This window comes from Carettochelys insculpta, chromosome 9 (genome assembly GCF_033958435.1).
Source record: "Carettochelys insculpta isolate YL-2023 chromosome 9, ASM3395843v1, whole genome shotgun sequence".
Taxonomy (NCBI): domain Eukaryota; kingdom Metazoa; phylum Chordata; order Testudines; family Carettochelyidae; genus Carettochelys; species Carettochelys insculpta.
Window position 1 is genome coordinate 24,037,633 of NC_134145.1, and position 23,332 is coordinate 24,060,964.

Sequence of the window (23,332 nt, forward strand, 5' to 3'; positions counted from 1 at the left end):
CTGGGTCAGGCCCTCCCTCCTGTGAGTCTCACAGGGGAAGGCTAATCAAGGGAGCGAAGGTCAGGCAGGCAGTCCCAACTGCCACAGAAACTGAAACTGACCCACCTGAAATCAAAATGGCAGTTCAAATTCAAACAGTTAAGCACACTCACTCCCCCCATAAGCCAGCGCTCTCACCTGGTAGCTTCTGCAGCACCAGGATCACTTGCTCTCCCTCTTAAACTCCCCTGTCTGCAGCTCCGTGTCTGCTTCGCTCCCAAATAGAAATAACACCGGGGGGCAGGGTTGGATTTCTCATTGGGCACAGTGGGCATCTGCCCAACATTTGTAGGGAGACCTAAAAGTTCAAATTTTATCACCCCTGAGGCTGGCAGAGGGTGAAGCAGGGACCAGCATGGGCTGGAAGGGAGATGGCCCCATGCGGCCCTGATGGAGTGCATCTTACTCTGGTGGACTGAGTAACCTCCCAGAGAGAACAGTGAATGTGGCTGGTGGAACTGTGGGGTGGGGGCGGGGGGTTCAGAAGTGCTGAGCAGCGGGGATAGGGGTGCTGGACAACTGGGCACCTAAAAGTTAAGTGGTGGGGGTAGCCTTGCTGTTCACAGTAGTGAGGAGCATTGAGGCGCCACAGGCAGCAAAGGTCTCCCAGAGCTCTCAAGTGGCAGAGGGACCCCTGAGCCTGTGGGTGGTGGATCTTCAGAGCTCCTGAATTGTGGTGAGGGGACCTCCACAGCTTGTGGGCATCAAGGGACTTCCAGAGCTCCCAGCCACAGCAGATGGCTCGTGAGCAGTAGCAGAAGGGGACCCTGGAGCTCCAAGCTGCTGTATCTGGTGGGGGCACCTCACAGACTGTGGGGTAGACTCAGAGCTCCTGCATCTAGGGGTGCCCAGGTGTAAATCCGGCTTTGCTAGGAGGTGATTTCACAAAACTAAAAAGGATTGCACTCCAAAACCAAAGCTATCTAAGATGGGAAAATTGGCATAGAAGGTTGAAAAGCAGGATATATTGTGTATTGCCAGAAGGGCCCATTGTGATCCTCTAGTCCCACATGCTGTATAACAAGTCGTAGAATGGCCCCAAAATAATCCCTACATCATGTCTTTTAGAAAATCCTCCAACCTTGATTTAAAAGTCATCAGTGGTGGACAGCAAATCTACCACTAGTTACTTTCACCACCAAAAATATACACATTATCTCCTGTTTGAATTTGCCTTGCATCATCTTACAACTGTACCGTTCTCTGCTAAATTAAAGAGACCATTACTGAATAATCGTTCGACATGGATGTGTATTTATAGACTATAATAAAGTCACCCCCTGCCCATCTCTCTCTCAATCTAGGTAGATAGAGCTCTTGAAGTCTGTCACAATAGTGTATCTTTTCTAATCCTGCAATCATTCTGACCTCTCTCCAGTTTACCAACATTTTTCTTGGTTTGTGGACACTGGAACTGGACACAGGATTCCTTCAGCAATTGCACCAGTGTGAAATACAGGAGTTAAGTAACCTCTCCACTTCTACTCGAGTGTTGCCTTTTTTCATCCATCCCAGGGCATGCATCCTTAGCTCTTTGGGCCACAGCATCACCCTGAGAGCTCCACTTCAGCTGATTACCCACCCAACCCCCAAATCTTTTTCAGAGTCACTAAAGATGAGCTGTATTCAAAGCATGGGATTTGCTAGAAAGTGGCCGTCACTGCATGCCTAAGGCTATGTCTACACTAGACAATACAGTTGAATTTATTCTGATGAAGTGATCTGATGAAGTGAGTCTTTGCTCACGAAAGCTCATGCTCAAAACTTTTCTGTTAGTCTATAAGGTGCCACAGGACCCTTCGTTGCTGTTACAGATCCAGACTAACACGGCTACCCCTCTGATACTTGAATTTATTAGAGCTGACTTTATACCATTAGATTTTATAAAGTTGCTGGTGAGTGTCTACGCATGTTTAGAAAGTCAACAGAATGTGTCCCCGTTATCTTTGCTTAGTTTGACTGTGTCAGCAGTGCATTGTGGGTGCCTATCGCACAGTTTCTGCACCCCCATTGCATTCTGCGTTTGTGCGATACATTTCTGGGTTTCTGTGTTATGGGAAAAAAATGTGCTGCAAGTGGTTGTGGGTGTGTGATACCATCCAAGAGTGTATTGCCCTCACTCCCTGCTCCCATTGAAAACAAACTGTCAAATGCATTTTTGCACCACTTTCTACAGGCTGCTCCGGCACACGCCATTACAAAGCTAGTGGGCCAGTCCTGAGAAATGTAAAATGCAGAAATAAAAACCTGAGAAGTTTCAATTTGGAGCGATTGAAAGGTGGTTTTTTGGGTGTATTAAAATGCTTCATTTGGATAGTGTTACTTTGATTCATTTCATTTTGACCTGGCAGCTGCATGGTGCAGGGGGAAAGCCAGAGAGCCCAGCAGCCACGTGGTGGCGGGGTAGTCATGTGGTGCAAGGGGCAGCTGGAGAGCCCAGCAGCCATGTAATGAAGGGGGCAGCTGGAGAGCCCGGGCTGTTTCCTACTTCCTGCTCACCTGCAGAGCAGTGGAGGTGAAAGCAATGGTCAGAACAGACGCATTGGGGGCCTTGTGAGGTACTTCTGGAGGCCAATAAAATCAAATTAAATAATGCTACATCTACACTAGCATGCAAATTTGGCATTAGGCCTCATGAAAAAGCTGGAGTAGAATAGTTGATCTTAGGATCTTAAAATGAACCTGATGATATTTGTAATGCAGACAGATACATTTTAACATTGACCTAACTCCCTTAAAATCGATTTTATGCTCTAGTGTAGACATAGCCTTAGAGAATCAGTATCCTTGCTCTCTCTGCATTCCCTCATGGCAAGGGCAAAAAGATCATCCTGAGAGCATACTGCAAGCACCACTGAAAACTCAGGCTCTTCTGAAGCAAGGGAAAGAAATGGGTTCCCAAGATGTGCCCTCAACAGAAGGCGTCCTGCCACTAGCCCCGTTCTCATTTATAGTAATGGAATCTGCTGGCCACAACTCTAACAGTGTTTCCCGAGGAGAAAGATGAGGTAGGAGTCAAATGTTAAATTTGCAAATTCAAAAGAGTTAAATCTGCTTTACGTTGAATTTGAAGTTGGTGCACCAACTGGTATACAGCTCTGTTTTTTAGGGCGGAGATTACACCCAACCAGAGCTATATTGTCAGGTGTTAATTCATCTTTCCTGTAACGAATCTGTGGTGGATGCTTCCTTACTACCCCCAGACTGATGGACTAGATGAGTGTTTACACTTGGTGCTGTCACATTGGAGTATGTGTTTGCTTCATGGAGTAACTTCGGTTGCATATATTGAGAGACAAGGTTTTCCCACCTTTTTGAAGATACTATATAGAGGGTGTTTATATCTCCCTATCTCAAATACAGGAAAGAGAGAGATGGTGGGAGGATGTGTCCCCGGCTGCGGCTGCCAAGGACTGCAGCCTTGGTGGACCTCCCCAGCTGCCCCATGCCTTGGGGTGACCAGAAAGAGGCAGCAGCCATGCTGGTGCTCCTCCCAGCTCGCCCAAGAAGTGGGGAGCTGGGATCTGGGTGGTACCCACATGGGTGGGCTCACGGCTTTCCTGTGCCTCAGGGAGCCGGGAACCAGGAAGCAGCTGTGGGGATGGGTTCCTGGCTTCCCTGTTCCATGGGCAGCCAGAAGGAGGAGGCAGCCACCCCACACTGCAACGTTCCTCTCCCTCTGCCGGGCCCCCTCTAGTGTGGCTAGAAATCACTTGATTATGTGATTCCCACGTGGTCTCCAGCCAGCAGCTCTGCCTGCAGCAACAGCAGGGGGACAAACACAGGGCAGTTAGCCCCTTTGTTAACATCAGTCTGCACACCTTTTTGGTGCCCAAAATACAGGGCTGTCCTGCCAAAAACAGGACAGATGGTCACTGCAATTATACAGTTAGGCAGTGGACTTCTCATGTGTCAGAGCTTGACTCTGAAAAGTAGTGTGGCTAGTGGTGGTCTCAACATGAGAAGTTTCTCCATATAAGGGAGAATGTGAGAATTAGCTTGAGAGCACTTGGAAACCTCCAGAAAAACAAAGGTCTGGAGCAACAGGTCAGCTCATAAGAGAGAACTGAAGCCTGGTGACAGCCATCAGCAAACAGCATGTTTCTAGCAAAATGGCAGATGTCACGTAAAGTCCAAAGGAAGTGAGGTGAGGTAAATATCAGCCCAGCCTATGTATTTGATATAATAACTTCATCAATGAGTACAATAATGGAATGGAAAATAATTAAAGTTAGGTCTGGCTAGACCAGTGAGTAGAAGAGAATGAGGCCTGGGTAGGCTGGTCAGATCAATGGGAGGCAGGAGATGTTTCCTCTAAGCTGAAAGTGCTTTAACTCTGCATCAGCATGGAATCTTTCTTACTATGGAGTTCATAGGCCCGTTCATAGACACAATGTGGGAATTAAGGATGATCTGGCTGGCACTGGTGGCAAATAAACAGCCTTTGAAGTATGTTCAGTGCAGCTCGGTGGGACTAACAGATGAAACACCAGTGTCCATCATTTGCAGGCCAGACTCTTGCCCATTCTGGATGGCTTAAAAAAATAAAAATAAAAAAACAGTAGGCTGTGATGTTGGATTCTTTACTGACCAAAGCTATCAATGCATCCTTTCAAGTAGGCAGAGTGCCAGTCACTTTCTCTCCCAGGCAGTGGTTAGAAAACTGCTCAAAAGGCAGTCTCTTGATACTGAAAATCCTGCCAACTATTGTCCAGTTTCAAAGCTGCTGTTTTCTTACTTGAAGGCCGTTCCCTTTGGAATTTGCAGCCTGTGGCCATCTGTTAAAGCATCAGCTTGACAGCTTCAGATTGTGCTGCCAGGCTCTCTTCATGCATTGGTTTAACATTTTGCTTCGATTTTACTCATATTCTCGGTTCTTATGAGCTGGATGTTTTAACTCAGGCCAGGTTTTAATAGTTTTATTTGGCTTTTTGTTTTCTTGCAAGAAGGCCTTTTTGATTTCCATATGCTTAGCACTGCTGAACAGCATTTAGGTACTCTTAGGCCTGGTCAGGATGAGGAAAGGCATGCCAGCCTTGCTATGCCAGCAAAGCCTCTTCATGCACATACAGTTCATATAGCCAAAAAGTGCTTTCCCCCAGAAGGGTTTATACTGGTTCCTCTAGAGCTGTAAACTATAACAGCAAAAACACTTATATGTCACTATAGCTGCAATTTACTCTGGGGCTTTTGAGGATATACAAATGTCACAAAATCCTTACCCCAACTGATAATGCTGTAGCAGGAAAAGTTTCTAATATAGATTAAGGCTTATACAACTGATCTTCGTATGTCTGGCAGAAATGCATATTAAATTTAGCGCTTGCAAATTTACCCAGTGTTGCTCCAGTACATAAGTCAATATTGTTGTGTGGGTTTTTTTGTAAAATAAAAGGAGAAGGTATGTGCTTTATTTAAATGACTGTGTTTTTCAAAACCTGCAACCCCTACCCTTCCAGCCCCATCACCTTGAGCCTCTCTTAACTTCTCCAGCCCTGACCCCTTCATCCCTCACACCACTGACCCTCTGCCCTGAACCCCGCCACACCCAGCCCCCTGCCTTGATGCCTACTCCCCTCCACATGCACACACCCCTGCCTGAGCCTCACCTCCCCCCCACCAGGCCTTAGCTGCTAGTTGTTCCCCTTCCTGTCACTGTGAGGGGGCGAGAGCAAAGTGCACATCGTCTGCCCACTGCCCTCCCCAGCCAGAGTGAGGAATGCAGAAAACTGCATTTTCCCCTCACTCCCTGAGAGCGAGAAAGGGAACAGCAAGTAATGAATCTGGGGGAGAGGGAACCTCAGTGTCCCCACCACCACCATGACCAAGCCCTTCCTTGCTTTAAGTTACGATAAAAGGGATCTCTAGCTCTTACCGTTTAGGAGGAGTCTTAGACAGACTCACAGACAAACTCTTTCAAATCTAATGGTAGGGTCATGGCTGGAGCCACTTACACCCTACTGAGTAAGATTCAAATAGCAGGGCAGAAGGTGAATACTAGAAAGTGTGCCTAGGCTGCCAAAAAAAAGTAGCTAGCTCCTAATTACCTCCTGAGATCAGTGTCAGGAGGAGGGGAAAGTAACACAATTAAATAAAATTTCCAGATCCAGGCAATGAAATTACTCCACTCATTTTGTGATTGGCTAGTCCCACAGCCTCCAATACATTCTCCACTCTCCACATGTGGTGAATAGGACACCGCGCAGTGGTGAGTCCGGCTCTGGGGCTGCATGTGGCTTTTGGAGCCTTTAAATGTGATTCCTCACAGAGCCACATGTGAGCATTGCCTGCCCATCCACTCACGCGCCCCACCTCTGGTGGGAGAAGTATGCCCCGGTGGCATCACTGGCTCTGGCCCTGGCAGCTCCAGGCACTCCTCCAGCTCTGGTGTTCCCAGCTGTCCAGTGGCTCTGGTGGTGGCCTTAGCAACAACTCTAGCTGTCCTGGATCCAGCCCTGGCAGCAGCTCTAGTTATCCTGGATCCGGCCCCGGCAGCAGCTCCGGCTCCCCAGCTGCTCCTCTGGTGGTGGCACCTCTGGTGAGTTGCCAGCATTAATTTAGAATGGTGGGGCTGAGGGGGCCTGGATCTGTGGCAGGGAGAAGGCATTTATTTTGGGGAGGGTAAGGGAGCCTGACTCTGGGGCAGGGCATTTATTTAGAGGGGAATGCAGGGAGAGCCTGGCTCTGGGCCCAGGAGGGCATTTATTTTAGGGTGGGGGGAACTGTGGTGAATCTAGGAGGACAACAACCAGAAGCATGGTGATCTTTCAATTCCTATTGGACACCACTGGGCTAGTCTCTTAATATCAATAGTTCATACTGCATTCTGTCTTGCAGTCTTAACCTTGTTCACTGCAGCATTCTGTATGCCAGTCAACTATGTCATTTTTGAATGGGCAGCTTTGTGGACCTGTCTATAAGAAGATTGGGTTTTGGCTTTCAAATGGAATGAATGCCTCAGGTGGCAGGTCCTGGATCAGTACTTCTCCAGGGGAAAGAAGTAAAACATCAGTGCACCGCTGTTACTTGCTAGAAAGGACTGTCACTTTTATTAATATTCTACCGCTTAGACTAGTTTGGTTTGGTTTCCCTGATTCTGGAATTAGCTCCCTTCCTCTTGTATGGTCAAATTATCCCTTTCTGAGATAACGTTATTCCTGAGATTTGTGCAAGTGTTGCTAAAGAGCAAGGAGGGTTTGCTTAGTTTTTGGAGCATACCATGTTGACCCAATTATTACATATTTTGTACTTTCCCAGCTCTGAATCTGAACATATTCTTCAAAATACTCTCTTTGACTCAATGTTTTCATAAACTCTTCCGGTGAAATGCACTTAAATTTTAGAATTGCACATTTCTACTTCAGTGGGAATTACATTATGCATATGGATTTAATATAGCTTGATCCATACATAGGAATGGTCATACTGGGTCAGACCAAAGGTCATCTAGCCCAGTATCCTGTCTTCTGACAGAGGACAACACCTGATGCCCCAGAGGGAGTGAACAGAACAGGTACTCCTCTCTGACATCCATTTCCAACCTCTGACAAACAGAGGCTAGGGACACCATTTCTAACTATCCTTGCTAATATCCATTGATAGACTTAGCCTCCAAGATTTTATCTAGTTCTTTTTTTGAACTCTGTTGAAGTCTAGGTCTTCACAACCTCTTCTTGCAAGGTGTTCCACAGGCCTATTATGCGCTGTGTGAAGAAAAACTTCCCTTTGTTAGTTTTAAACCTGCTACCCCTTAATTTCATTTGGTGATTCCTAGTTCTTATGGGAACGAATAACCTTTCCTTATTCATTTTTTCCATACCAGTCATGATTTTGTAGACCTCCACCATATCCCCTTTAGTCTCTTCTTTTCCACATGGAAAAGTCCCAGTCTGTTTAATCAGCCATCACACAGCCCCTGTTCCAAACCCCTTATCATTTTTGTTGCCCTTTTCTGAACCTTTTCCAATGCCAATATATCTTTTTTTGAGATGAGGTGACCACATCTGTATGCAGTATTCAAGATGTAGGTGGGCCATGGATTTATATAGAGGCAATAAGCTATTCTGTTTTAGTCTCTCTCCCTTTTTTTAATGAGTCCAAGCATTCCGTTTCCCTTTTTGACTGCTGCAGCACATTGAGTGGATGTTTTCAGGGAACTATCCACAATGACTGAAAGATCTCTCTCGATAAATAAAATAAAATAAAAATAAAAAGATCTCTCTCTTATAGGTAAATTAGTTCTTTTCAGTTGGGATTATTTTTTCTTTACTTTACATTTATCAACATTAAAATTCATTTGCCACTTTGTTGCCAATCACTTTGTGTTGGGAGATCTTTTTGAAGCTCTTCACGTTCTGCTTTGTTATTAACTATTTTGAACAGTTTAGTATCAGCAGCAAATGTTGCCACCTCACTGTTTACCTGTTTTTCCAGATCATTTATAAATAGATTGAATAGAATTGCTCCCAGCACAGACCCTTTGCTCCTACCCTTTGTTTAATGTGTTTTAACCAGTTTTCAGTCCATGAGAGGACCTTCCCTCTTATCCCAGGGCAGCTTATTTTACTTGAGAGACTTTGGTGAGGGTCCTTTGAAAGGCTCTCTTGAAATCTAAGGACGCTATATCCCCCTTGTCTACATGCTTATTTACCACCTCAGAGAACTCTGGAAGATTAGTAAGGCATGATTTCCCTTTACAGAAGCCATGTTGTCTTTTTCCCAAAAATTTCTGTTCATCTATATGTCTGACAATTTTATTCTTTACTATAGTTTCAACTAATTTGCCAGGTACTGATGCTAGACTTACTGTTCTGTAAATGCCGGGATCACCTCTAGAGACCTTTTAAATATTTTTAAAATATTGCATAACAATAACTCAGAATTTGGCGACAAACTGCATAGTTGGTCAAAAACAAAATTTATAGGGTTATATTTTTCATCTGAAGCCTAGTCTCCTCTAGCAAATTTCACCTTGATTCTGACATAGCCTTATTTATAAGATCTCTAATTTCTACCCCGTTTCCCTTCTTCCCTTCCCTTCCAGACCAATATCATCCACCGTTTGCAACTATTGCCCTCTTTGTCACCAACTTCCATCTTGTTGTCTGTCTTCCCCTCTAACTTCACTGAAGCTTCCCTCACCAAGGCTTATCATGATTTCCTCCAGAAAATACCATGTAGAATTACACAGGCACTAGGAAAGGTTCTGAAGCACTGCACTGAGATATTGGAGGCAAGAAGTTGCATTTAACAAGCAAATTCCTGCACCAATTTTGGAGTTATTCAAGATATAGTCCCAAGCAGGGCTTTTGCCCTTTTTATAAAAAAGAGAATCCGGTACTCAGCCGGCTCTTTGCCCCTAGCCAATCCTGCAGCTGGAGCTGCCGAAGTGCCAGTACTGAGTACTGGCAAGTGCCAGCACAGAAAAAGCTCTGGTCTCAGGTAGAACTCATTATAGTAATAATCATTATAGCAATCCAGTCTGCCAGTGACAAAGGCATGAACCAGTGCAGCAAGAGCTAAATAGGAAAAAATGTTTGCAGTCAGAAGTTATCTTGGCTTTTGCTCAAAGATGATGATCCAGCCATGATTAGGAATTTAACCTGACTCCTACATAGCCAGTCTTAGTGACCGATGGCAGGAACATGTCCTTAGTTGGTGGGGCACATCTTCTGGTTGCTCTCTAAGAGTCACCTCTGTTTAAACTAGTTTAACTGCCAGTGTACCCTGAGCTATGCCCAGCTTCCCTCAGATACTGGGAAAGGCACTTAACAATCTGGATCAAAGGGCGAGGGGGGGAGAGAGAGAGAGAGTGTGTGTGTTGCTTCAAGACTTCACAGATCATGCTTCTTTCCTAACCCTCCTTATAACATCATGTATACGTTACCCAACAGTGTGGACAAGAAGGAGTCTCATGTAATCCCACATGAAAGAACAGGTCAGTCCCTTGGGTTCTCTTTCAGAGATCAGAACAAAAGCACATCATAGCAGCACTGCCAGTTCCTGCTGAGATTCACAAACACATTGCCAACACCTCATGATCATCAGCAGCAAAGGCATTGGAAAGATTTAATGCATATGTGAATAGCTGATCTTCATCCATCACCAGGAGAACAACATCTGAATGTGAAACTAATACCATTTTTGGCAATATATCCAGGCCTGTATTCTAACTGACTATATACAGAGATTAACAGGAGTCCATAAAGGTTGGCATATATCACTGCCATTTAATACATGACAACTCTCGTGGTATGTGCCTCAGATTTTCTTGATCCTTGTTAGTCGTCCTTTAATTAGCATGTATAGCTTCCATTAAATTATACTGCATCTGTGCATATGAACTGAGGAGAAGGCAAACCTCTGTAGCTATGGTGGTTGGTGAGAACTGAAAATGATGGGCAAAACTGACAAACAAAAGTATATGAGAAGTCATTTCCAGCTGTGGATAAAAGCAGTTATTGTAATTTGCTCAATGAGGAGTCTCCACTTCCTGGCAGAAGGTAAAGTAAATTTTGTGCTTGCTAAAGCTAAAATGTTTGTGTTGTTTTGTTGATTATCACCTAGGAACAAACATCACAGTTCTCCTTCCACTAGTCATTAAATAACTCGCATTCATTCCAGCAGGTGTTAGTCAGTCTGTTTTTCATTTCATGGGGAAGGAAAGGCCTTTTATGAGGTCATTATTATCTGAATGGTACATATGTCATTTTCTAAAAAAAAACCATGATAATAACAGATAACAGACTTCTAAAAAATGCTTGATAGGCTTCCTGGATTATATAGTTTAAGGCCTCTATTTTTCTTGATGCTTGTCCCAACCTTGTGCTCTGAAAGTACAGCATATGTCCAATATAAACAACATAAAATGTTTATATTTTGATAGTTTGTACTCACCAGCGTAACAGATTCATGTATGAATAATTCAGAAGTAGAGAAGACTGACTGGATCTGCTAGTTCAGCATTTTTCAAACAGTAGGTCATATCCCTAAAGTGGATCATGACCCTGTTTTGATGGGGTCGCCGTGACTGACTTAAATTTGCTGAGTCCCAAGGCTGAAGTCCAAGCCCTACTTATCATCGTCGTCGTCGTCGTCGTCATCAATAACCGTGGGCTCAGGGTATCTGATGCCTCTCTCACTATTTCCTTCCATCTTTCCCTGTCCAATGCGGAGTGGCTTGGTTTCTGTAGACTAACTCCACACCACTCTACTATATCATCTATCCATTCTCTGTGATGTCTGCCTCTCCTCTTCGAACCGTCCATTATGCTGAATGCCAAGGTCTTGATTTTTCATTCGTTGTTCATTCCGCAAATATGCGCAAATAGTTGTAGTGTCCATTTTATAATCTTCTGCAGCAGGTTCTCTTTTGGCTGTATCTTTCTATATAATTCCTTATTGGTGACCTTCTGCATCCATCCTATTCTCAGAATCTTTCTATAACAACTCTTTTCGAATGCCAGTATTCTTCTCTTCAAATCTTTCATTATCACCCGTGTCTCACATCCGTACAACATGTTGCTGAATACACACGTTTTCAAGATGATCTACTTCATTCTTAAGCTAATAGCTTTGCTTTTCCACATCTTATCCATCGCCTTCAAACTCGCTCTTGCTTTTACTCCAAGCCCTACTGCCTGATACTAAAGCTGAAGCCTGGGGACTTCAGCCTGGGGTTGCGGGTCTCACGTTACTGGCCCCTGTCTGGAGCCGAAGCCCTGGTGCTTTTGCTTTGTTCTCCATGCCCAGGTGGGTAGCACTTGAGCTTTGCTCCCCTTCCGTCTAGGGTAGCAGAGCTCAGACAGCCCTCAGGCTTCAGGGCCATCTCCTGGGGTCATGTACAGGTTGAACCTCTCTAGTCCAACATTCTCTTGTCCAGCAACATCCATCATGATTTTCATTAGCTGAATGTCCACTTACCTTGGGTACAGCCAAGTTTCCCATGGTCCCATAACTTTTGTTTACAGCAAACAGTCCTGGCTGTCAGCGTTCCGTGCTGTTGTTTATCTGTAAATTACCCTTAAACATAATAAGCAATGGAAATCCTATCACATCCCTTGGAAGATTATTCCACACACTAGCAAGTCACTTTTTTTCCACTTTTCATCAGAATCTATTATTTCCCTTTTGATTTAATTTTATTGTTTCTGGTCACCAGTGCACTCCACTGACGACTTCACTTTGACCACAGGTAGTTTAAAATCCTTGACTGCTGGGATGAACTTTTTCAAAGTATTAAACCAGACCTCAACTTTTGACAGTGGCGTTCTTGAAGAGATTCCTCAGTAGGCTAATGATTTACAGCTGGTCATACCACCAACTCTTGATGAGGTACAAAAAGCTGTTAAAACAGATGAAATCTGGAAAAGCACCAGGCCGTGATGCAAATCCATCAGAACTTTATAAAGCTGCTGGTGGCCAGCTGATGCATCATCTCACCTGTTTGTTTAGCACCATTTGGGAAAAGGCGCTAGTGACCCAGGACTTCAGAGATGCCCTGATTGTACACGCATACAAGAGAAATGGTGACCGTGCATGTTGTGATGACCATAAGGGCATCTCTGTGCTCTCTATAGCTGGTAAGATCCTGGCCTGCATTCTTTACAACGGCTTTTGTTACATGTGTTCAAAAATGGTGGTATTGCTTAAAGTCAGTGCAGATTTCATTCTGGTCAAGGCACTGTCAGCATATTTACAGCCAGAGAGATACAAGAGAAATGTAGAGAGCAACATCAGGACCTCTATGTGATATTCATTGACTTGACCAAGGTGTTCGACATGGTCAACAGAAATAGGCTCTGGAAAATACTTGGGTGAACTGGCTGTCCTGAAAAATTTAAAAACATTGTTCTATCTTTTCATGATGGCATGCTTGCCTGCATCCTTAACAATGGAGAGACATCAGCACCTTTTTGTCTGAATGCTGAATGCTGGGAGCCTGGGGGAGGGGTGCTTCACATGCTGCCTGTCCTGCAAACAGGACGCTCCTATTGGCCAGAAACTAGCCAATAGGAGCTCCTGGGGTTGGGGGCAGTACGAAATGTCTTCCTCCCAGGCTCTTAGTGCTCACAGACACACATGGCTCCCCAGCCAGCTATTCTGAGCACCAAGCAGAGGCTCCGTGGGCCGGATCTGACAGGTTGGCAGGGCAGATCCAGCCTGTGGGCTGTGTTTTGTTTGGTCCTGTTCTACAGAAATGAAATAGGGTATCATAGAACTCACCGTAAAATAAATTTATTTGACTGGAACTAGTCCTGTGTTTAACTTTAAATATATGCGTAAATATTTATAGAATATGAGCCTTTATTTGCATACCTATTTTTATGCCACTGTCTCTGTGCACATTCCCATTTTCAGTCCTACAGAGTTGTCAAAGCTGACATTACACTTCCTGTTTTTTGTATTCTTCTGTTCCTGTTTCATCTGTCACATTTGTAAAGAAGATACAGTAGCTCTGGTGACACTGCCCATGGCTACAGCAGAAACTTTACTTTGATACCTGAAATAATGAGAATTCTTATGGAAATCAGAAAGGGAATTTCCCTTGAAAGAGTTCCAGCATTGTGCTTTTCATTGGATTCCTCCTTACCTGGAAAACTCGTCTCATTTGTTTTCTTTAATCCAATTTCTGCTGAAGGATTGTGTAGAGGCCTGTGACTTCTGTTCCTGCCTCCCTCCATCTTCCTCCACCCCCAATATTTGGTCCAAAAATTGAAAAAGAAAATACTGGTTTAACTGAGAAAACAAAAAAGCAGTCGAGTAGCACTTTAAAGACTAACAAAATAATTTATTAGGTGAGCTTTCGTGGGACAGACCCACTTCTTCAGACCATAGCCAGACCAAAGCAGACTCAATATTTAAGGCACAGAGAACCAAAAGCAGTAATCAAGGAGGACAAATCGGAAAAAATGATCAAGGTAAGCAAATCAGACAGTAGAGGGGTAGAAGCGGGGGTGGGGGGCGGGGGGAGAGTCAAGAATTAGATTAAGCCAAGTATGCAAATGAGCCCCTATAGTGACTCATAAAATTCCCATCATGGTTCAAACCACGTGTTAATGACCCAAATTTGAATATAAAAGACAACTCTGCTGTTGCCCTTTCAATAGTGGTATGAAAATTTTTCTTCAGTAACATGCAAACTCTTAAGAATGGCCCACTCCATTAAAATGTTGACTAACCTGTTTGTGGATCTGGAGTGTGTTTATGTCTGTTTTGTGCCTATTAACTCTTTGTCTAAGGGAGTTAGAAGTCTGTCCAATTTACAAAGCGTCTGGGCATTGTTGGCACATGATGGCATATATGATGTTAGTTGAGGAACATGAGAATGTGCCCACGATTCTGTGAATAATTGAGGTGTGGGTGTGAGGGAGGTAAGTGCTACTCCATACAGAGCACTTGCTTGAAACCCCCAAAATGGCACTGTCCTGTTTCCCAAGTGTACTGCCTCATTCTTTTATGTCAGCCCATGATATAATCCCTCCATTGTTAATTTTATTGGATAGCTTTTTTTGTTTTTGTAAACTTCCCTTCAGAGTAATGCAGTGTGTTTCTGAACATACTCAATATACTCTACACAGGCATTACATAGTAATGGTTTCTTTTTGTGTTTATCCCTGTAACTCTAATTATGCTTAGGATTACTGTACACTTTTTGCTAAGTGAGAGTCCTTTGCAAAATAAGGAGATCAAAGTCAGTGACATGATTTGGAAAGTTCCCATGGGTGTCTATTATGTATTCAACAATAGCTCCCACTGAGCTGGAGCTGTTTGTTAGGATCAAATGTGGTAAGGATGCAGTTATGCCCTACTCCCTTGAAAACTGCTAAAGGATCATTACCTTTCATGTAGGTAGTCCCCACTGATGGACCTCGATTTAATGTCTCAGGCAGCTCTTAACAGTGCAACAGCCTTCCCCATGTACTTCATTCTGACACTGCATTAGATATGAGCCCATATCTTGGCATGGAATCTACACCTCTGGCCTTCTAGCAAAGAGGAGACAGTGTAACCAGCTGTGCTATCCTGATAATCATAGGAGTTTGAGTTTGGAATCTAGGAGCACAGAAAAGAATCTAAATACAAGACAGCAATGTTACTTTTAAAAATAAACAAACAAACCCCAATCGTAACCCTTTAATCATCAAATCATCTTGTTTTACAGTTTGGTATCAATAATTCACTTGATGCAGTTTTACTGTATGTTATAAACCAAATTTTATCCCATAGCCTGTTCTTTTGGCTGTATAATAAACCTTTGAAATACAGTCTACTTCTTAGAAATGTTACCACTATTAACTGTAGAGATGCTGGTAAATCATTCTGCAGTAGTGCTGGGATCAGTGCCTGTGGGCTGATTTTTCAAAGCAGCATGTGTAGATTTGCATGGCACAAGTCAGATGATCACTAAAACGATAGGCACATGTAACTCTCTGTGCAGCACTTTGGGAACATAGTGAAGGAGATATATACTGCTCTGGAGCTCATGTTGGGGAATATGAACAGCTGTGCTGCAAACAGAGAACACATCCGAAGTAAGATGAGTCTACTGAAAATTATGTTCTGGCAGTTAATATTTTTTGGTGCACGCTGCTATACAAAGCTGAAAGGAAATATCACTCTTCTAGGATTAATATGTTTTGCACAGCTAATGGGAAAAATAACCTTTCAGCAGAGGAGGTTTTCAGCTCATTATAATGTTTTTGGTTGCTCTTCCTGTAACATTGATCTATAACAAACAAAATGAATATAGGAATGCTATTGCCATTTTGCTAATTATATTTTGTTAGCAGTGCAGGTGACCACCTTATACGTTTCTATAAAAAAAAAATCTATTAATCTAGAATGTCTCTGTAGAGTAGGAACAATATAAATCTTTTGTGTTTTACTTTAATAAATGTGCAGGGGACTCCTAATCTTGGTGCCTACTATGCATTAGGGATATAGCTTTCTATCTGACTAGGTTCTCTTTATTTTGCTCATAAACAGTCAGTCATAACTCCACTGATTTCATATATGGGGGGAATTAAAGGTTTTACAGTGACACCAAAACAGAACTCCATACTAAGAATACTTAACCATTATATGGCACTTTACATCTTCACATTCTTTACAAACAATCACTGTGATCTCCCAGTGATGCTTTTAGGATAAGCAGCATTCTCTCCATTTTACAGATGGAGGAAAATGAGACAGAGGTTGGGACCTTTCCGGAACAACACAGCAAATCAGTAGCACTCTGAATTAGAGTGCAGAACTTCCTGACTCCTTGTCCCGTACCCTGAGGTGCAAGACCTATTACCCCATTATGCTTGACTAGAGTCCCTTGAATTAGAGGGAAGCACTAGCTTCCTGAAACTTGATTATCTCTCTGGCTGTGTCTACACCAGCATTCCTTTTTTGAAAGAGGCATGCAAATGAGGGAAATCAAAAATGCAAATGAAGCATGGATTTACATGTCTGACACCTCATTTGTATATTCTCCTTTTGAAAGAAAAAAGCAGTGTAGGCATGGCTCTTTGGAAAGTAAACCCTGTTTTCAAAAGAATCCTTATTCCGTTTTAAAAAAAAAAAAAAGGTAGGGGTTCTTTCAAACAAGCTGTCTACACTATTTCTTTCAAAAGAAGCTCTTTCGAAGGGAGAATATGCAAATGAGGTGTCAGATATGTAAATCAGCACCTCATTTGCATTTTTGATTTCCCTCATTTGCATGCTTCTTTGAAAAGAGGAATGCTCATGTAGATGTAGCTTTGTGTTTAAAGTTGACTCTAAGTGCCCCAAAATCCTCAGGAGTATTCAGATTGCCTTGACATTTGGTGTAGTGGATGATCCATGTGTGGACTAAGGGATACCTGAGAGACAGCTGCCATGCTTCCATTAAACAGCTTTGCTAATGGTTGGCATATTCTGGCAAGGTTGGAGGGTGGGCTTTTTGTTTTTTATTTTTCTTTATTTGTCTTTTCCCCCCCACCCAGACCTATTGATCAAACTAAGGCTTTGATTCTGGCGTGAGGGTTTCACTCGATTAAGAACTTCCCCTAGAGCATGCATGGCCCCTGCCAGCCCCTTGGGTGAGCAAATTTCTGAACATTACAGCAAGTGTTTGGCTTGCCAGTTAGATTTTTAAATAGTGCTCAAGCACCAAACTGATTACACTGAGCAGAGAGAGAAGCCAAGAGGATTTGTAGGTGAAAAGCTTCCACTCCATCTGGAGGGCTCAAGGCAGAAGCAGAAAGCTGTTGATGCTGAACCCATCCAGACAGTGACACTTTAAGTATCACCTCAGGCAGAAATTGGGAAAAGGTCAGAAATACATTGCTAAAATATGATTTGGGGAGAGGGGTTATTTTGGGAGAACGCATTTGAAATATTTTTTTAAAAAAACAGATGCAAATAGTTGCTGGCAGGGGAGGAGAATTCTTAGGTCATGGAATGGGGGAATAAAGAGATTTGGCGTGACATCATGGGGAATATATGATTGGGGGAAGTGAAAGAAGTTGGAGGTGGTGGGGAATGACAGTGGGAAAGGGATTTGAGGTAGGTAGCAGGGTGGCTACCAGCCCTGTTTTCTCCCCTTCTCTGTTGCTGAGTGATGAGAATTTTGCCTCTCTGCGTGAGGTGTCTGAGTCCCTCTTCTTGGCCCCACTCACATTAGCTGGCTAATAGGATAGTTTCTTGGGATGTCTGAGCCGAGCTCCCTGCCGCTTTGTATATGTGCCAAGATACAATGGAGGGAGCTGCTTATTTATGGGGGGTGGGGGTCTAAAATACTTGTTTGATTTTTTTTTTTTTTTAAACTGTAATGGACAGGTGCTATCTGCACTTTGTCCTGTGCTTGGGCAGGGAGTTTTCTCCCTCAGCAACTTTTCACGCTTCTCAAAGACTGGGAAGTGATTGGGTCTCTTGCTGGGGAGTAGGCTCAATGTCTGGGCATAGGGCAGGCAGCACCAGGCTATTACAGTGAAAAAATCAAAACCCAAAATGTTTGGCTTCTGAAATATTCCGTCTCTGTGGGAATTGTCATTTGGGTGCCCTGTGTTTCCATTCTCTCTTAAAGACCACATGTTTCTTCTCTCTGAAGGAGAAAGAGTTGCATCCTCTGAGCCACATGGCTGTGGTATATCATGGGAGATGTCTGGCTAGGGAGCTTGGCCCACAAAGGAGATTGGGAACAAGAAGCACCCAAATTACGATTGCCATGAGGCACCACGTTGGATTTTTTCTACTAGAAAGGTTTCCATTTTCATACATTGGTTTCTTCCATGAAAAATTGAAAAGCAGATGCTTTCCAGGAAAAAAAATTCATTATGTTGAAAGCTCAGTTTTTCTGTCAGAAAATGGTTTCGATGGAAAATTGCCAAGAAGCCCAACCTATTAGCCTTTCATCTCCAGAGACGTGCCTTCAAATCGGATCATTTCATCAGTGAAAATTAGTTTGTTCTAATCTTATTCTGCAGGGGTCAGTAAAACAGGCAAAGAGGAGAGAATAGCACAGTGAATTAGGACTGAGATCCCATGCGGAACATTTGGGAGACTTCTGTTATCGTTGCCTATGGCGTGTTTCGATATGTCAGCTGCATCTCCTTAATTTCATGGTATTTATGCCTACAGACCCGGGTTGCTAACCCTAGGGATAGAACCTGTGAGCATAGGAGCTAAAGCCCTGCACTGTACCACATGAGCTAAAGGCCAGCTAGCTCTGAGACAAGGCTGTAGAGCAGAGACTTCACTCATCCCAGACGCAGTCTCAGTGCCTCTGGGTACTACGTATAGTCACCCAAATCATAGGTGAGCTTGGAAGACCTGGCTTTTGTTAAGTATATCTGACACTTCACATTATAAGACCCTTTTTCAGGCTGAATGTTTGGGGAAAATTTCGGCCAAAATGGTCCAGCCATTTATGAGAATGATGTTACATGCTTCACAATGTTAAAATAATTCTGGTGACCTTTTTTTCTTTGAGAGGTTCTAGTGCCCCATCCTTTGGAGCAAGGGCTTAAAATTGGCAGCAGGATAACCTGAGTGTCAGGGATGTTCCTTTTGGTGTGCAAATCTAAAGTAAGTTTAGATTGGTCTAAATCAGCAATGGGCAGTCTAGGCTAGTGAATGGGCTTCATGAACAACCTCCCCTTCCTCTCTCTAAGCTGCAGGATTGTCATAACCAAGACAGTCTCCTGGGTTAGGGTGGTTTTGCTTAACTGTGCATGTGTACCTAGAATTTGCAGAATTTGCCCATTGAAGTGAGATAGGATGAGGAACTGGGAGTGTGTGGAGACTGGCTCAAAGGCTGGGGAATGGAGGCAGGGACTGGATAGTCAAGGAGAATGTGGCTGTGCAAAGAAGAGAAGCCAGGTGTGAGGAAGCTACGGTGTCTCACAGGTATGGGCTGAGGGGGATGGAACAGAAGAGTTAAAGGGCAGAATGGTCTTGCTATTCCTCTGATGTTGTTGTACATCACTGAAACCCACCTGTAGTGTGTATTTCGTCCCTTTTTAGTGCTAGTCCATATTGCGAATGACAACCAACTACTGCATCAGGTATTCTGTGGCAGAGGTCTATATGGTGGATCCAACAATTCCACCCCTGCTGAGGTCCCGTGTGAGTAGCAATCAGTGTTCCCTGTAAGCATCCGCTCAGGAGAAGTTCAATGCCACCCAGCTGATTAGCAGAGCACCCACAGATAGGTTTTGTGTTCCTGTTGGTGGTGCATGTTCACCCATGTCTCTGTGCACATAAAAATGTACTCTGCACATGGATGGGAAGATTAGAGGCAATGTTGGTGTCAACATGAGGCCACTTCATGAAATTTTTGGGTGGGATAGGTTGCTTTAAAAAACAAAACGAAAGAAAAACCCTTAAATTTATACACGAAGGCTGTATCTACATGGAGCCATGCTGCCAGCAGCGTGATGCAAAGGAGGGTTCTCAAAAATACAAATGGCTGCTCATTTGCACATTCACGTGGCTAATTTGCCTAGTTGTGTGAGATCACCCTGCTGGCAGAAAAGAAGCCATGAAGATGTGGTTCTGCCAGAGAAAACCCCCTTTGTCGGCAGCCTTTTAGCCCTGACTGTTTCCAGGCATAAGGGGCTGCCAACAAAGGGGGATTTCACCAGCAGAACTACATCTGCACGGCTTGTTTCTGCCAGCAGGGCAATCTTGTGGGACTGTGCAAATGAGCGGCCGTTTGGATTTTTGAGACCCCCTCCTTTGCATCACGCTGCTGGCTGTATGGTGTGCATGCAGCCTAAAAGAACAGTGTTATGGTTGCAAAGTCAAGCACTCAAATGTTAGGAAATGACACATATGCAACCTAATTCTGGTATCTTGGACATATGCATTATTATAGTTTTTCATACATGATTGCACATTATTTTATCCACAAGATTCTTGATTTATTCAGGGCACAGGGTAGGCCTGCTCTGGGGATGAGTCAGAGCTGTGTTGTGAAAAAGAGGCTAGTATCTGTAGCATCCCTTACTTCAGATATTGGAGAAATGGCAGTTTGTGTAGTGAAGCAGGCAGGGGTTTACAGGAAAAGAAAGGACAGTCTCAGCTAAAACAGATGACTGTCGCACTGGAGAACTGGATTCTATCCCCTACCTCAAGCACAGAGTTGGTTAAGTCACGTAAACCTAACTTTTCCCAGGTGATCCACGACAGTCTTTCTCTCATTTTCTTGATTTCAAACTTGAGAAACTGTGGTCTGAGTTGCAGAAGTGCTGAACACTCACTGCCACACGTGAAGTCAACAGGACCTGTCCTTTGAACATACTAAGTGCTACGTAAATCTAAGTATTATGTAAATCAGTTCCTAGGTGTATCAGCTTCAGCACTGACAGTTAGTGGGAACTTCTGACCTTTTAAACTTTCTGTGCCTCAACTCCTCATCTGAAAACGGGATAATTCTGCCCTCTCACACACACTTTTTGGGATGATGTGAATAGAAATGAATTAACGTTCATGAAGCACCCTGAGATTACAGTGAAGAGCATCATAGGAAAGCCCATGAGGAAATAAACAATTCTGGCTTCAGAGCGGGGTTTGAATAGTGTGCAGTAACTGATATGTGCATACGAAAATGAGAGTAAAACAAAATATTCAGTAGTGGCTTATTAACTGTGTGCTCTGCCTGGTGCGCACTGAGTGAAAACTAGCATGCGATCATGTAATTAATGACTGCATTATAATGCATTTGTACAAGAGGCTGAACAAAAATTGCACAAGCAACCTTAATTCTGACATTTCCCAATTTTTCAGTGCCCAGCTTTACAAACGTAATGTTTTGAGCAGGTTTTCATGTGTGGGTATGTGTAATGTACATTATAAATCCATTCTCCACTGCCCTTCGATGCCGTGCTGTCAATCAGATGGAGTTGTTAAACTGGGTGGTTAACTGGATAAACAGAAGTATCACACTGGCCCTCAGGTAGCTAAATGGAGATTATAAAACCTGAAGCTCTCTCAGAACTGATGGCCATGTATCTTTGGGGAGTAATGCATTTTCTTTACTTAATTATTTCTAAATGGTTAGTAATTTATATAGCATCCTGTAATCTTTTCAGGCTTTGTTCTTGCTCATCCCATTCCAGCATTCCTGATTCGGTTCCTGCATTCATTCTTCATAACTTATTGTTAATGGGGTGAATAAAAATCTCTCTCTGCAGTTGACAGCTGCATTCCTGAGACTCATATGACTTCAATCCAAGCAGGATCTGACTCCAACCCTCATTTTAGATGGCTTCATTTAGTTTACAGCGAAACAACATTTAAAAACTGTCCAGAGTATAAGCAAAGAACGAGAGAGGTGAAACAGGAAGAATGAGGAAAATTGGGAAAGAAGAAAGCTGGGGGAGTGAAGCAGAAGGTTGATCTAGGTAGTGACACTGAGCAGAAATCATGCTAGCACTTTCAAAGCTAAGCCCCAGTCTGACTGAATGGAATTACTCGCATGGAACTAAGCTATGCACAGGCTGTAGAACTGGTAAGTAAGTGGGTGTGCTGCATCATCCTCATGGGTTGTAGGTGGCAGTTGGTAGATTTGGCCACCCACCACTCACGGAGTGATCGCTGAACTAGAATGGATGTGTGGCTGTATTGTTGTGGTATAGGCGAGGTTGTGCTCCCCAGCTTCCAGGAGCAAAGAGGAAGCAGCTATTGTGACTCAAAGCTCTTTGTCTGCCTTGGGCAATATATCTGTTCTGCAGGTTTAAATACTGCCTCCTAACTCAGAAATATGCTTGCGGAGCTCCTCTTTCCCACTGGGGGGTCTCCTATGCTTCCAGGTAGAGGTGGGCTGACTGTGTTCTCTCCCTGTCTGGGAAAACCAGCAGCTCCTAGTCTAATTCCTTACCTCAGTGTCTCACTACAGTTCCCAATCTATCTCCTTCACTTAAGAGGCAAGCCAGTCTGATTTAGCTACTATTAGCCTTGGCTGGGAGGGGGAAAAGGGAACAAAAAAGTCTTAGTCTCTGGTGGTCTGTCCAGCTATGGAGGCACCAGACTTAGATCCCTTAACTGTCTCTCTCCCCCTCTAGCCCGGGTTTGCTTTGCTTTGACCTCTGGGTCCCAAAGTGGCTGTGCAGAGACTGGCACTGAGCACTAGCCAAGGCTCCCATGCCTCGATATCTGCAAAGCGTTCTTTCACAGAAAATATTTTTTTCTGTAAAGGAAAAGTGAATTCAGTTTCAATAGAGTATTGGACCCAGTGAAGGGTTAAATAACTTTAAAATTGCAAGCAATAACCTGCAAATGTCCTTTTAATGTGGTTAATTTACAAATCATTTTAATTTCGGTTTGGTTCCACTCTAATTGTGCTCAGTGATGATTGTGTTAATGTACTGAAATAATGCATTTAAAAATCTCCAAGTTGCATCAAGAACGCTTTACAAAATATCTAAAGAGATAATAAAAATAAATGACTGATTTTGAAGTTATATTGAATCTTTTATAACTGTGTTTATATCTATTGTATCTCACTTTTTAAAAAGATAAGCTTTCTACTTTAGAAAAGACATGACAATGTAATACCATCATTTGACAATGAATTGCATTATGGCATAGCCTACAATTACTGTTTTATCTCACATGAAGTGAGAAATACTACCGCCTTGCAAGCTTTTTTTAAAGTCTTGAGTTGTTAAAAAGATCTGACAGTTTGGGAGTAATATGTACGCTAGAGAAGCATTATTATTTTGATACACGGAAGTACTATTTTGAGCTTATATCTCCATTTTCTGACACATTTTTCACTTTTATAGATATTAAGGCTTTGTGGAATCCTTAACACACCAGT

At 43.3% G+C, this 23,332-nt stretch overlaps 1 protein-coding gene across 4 annotated transcripts in view; it reads left to right on the forward strand.

Moving 5' to 3' along the window:
• ST6GALNAC3 (ST6 N-acetylgalactosaminide alpha-2,6-sialyltransferase 3) overlaps positions 1-23,332 on the forward strand; it is a 308,982-nt gene that overhangs the window by 142,093 nt on the left and 143,557 nt on the right. Inside the window, exon 1 of one of the 4 annotated variants that reach the window (XM_075002904.1) lies at positions 10,509-10,541. The exons of the other annotated variants lie outside the window; for them this stretch is intronic. The gene's annotated coding sequence lies outside the window, so the exon portion shown is untranslated. Of the gene's footprint in view, positions 1-10,508; positions 10,542-23,332 lie in introns of those variants that run through there. 4 annotated transcript variants of the gene reach the window in all.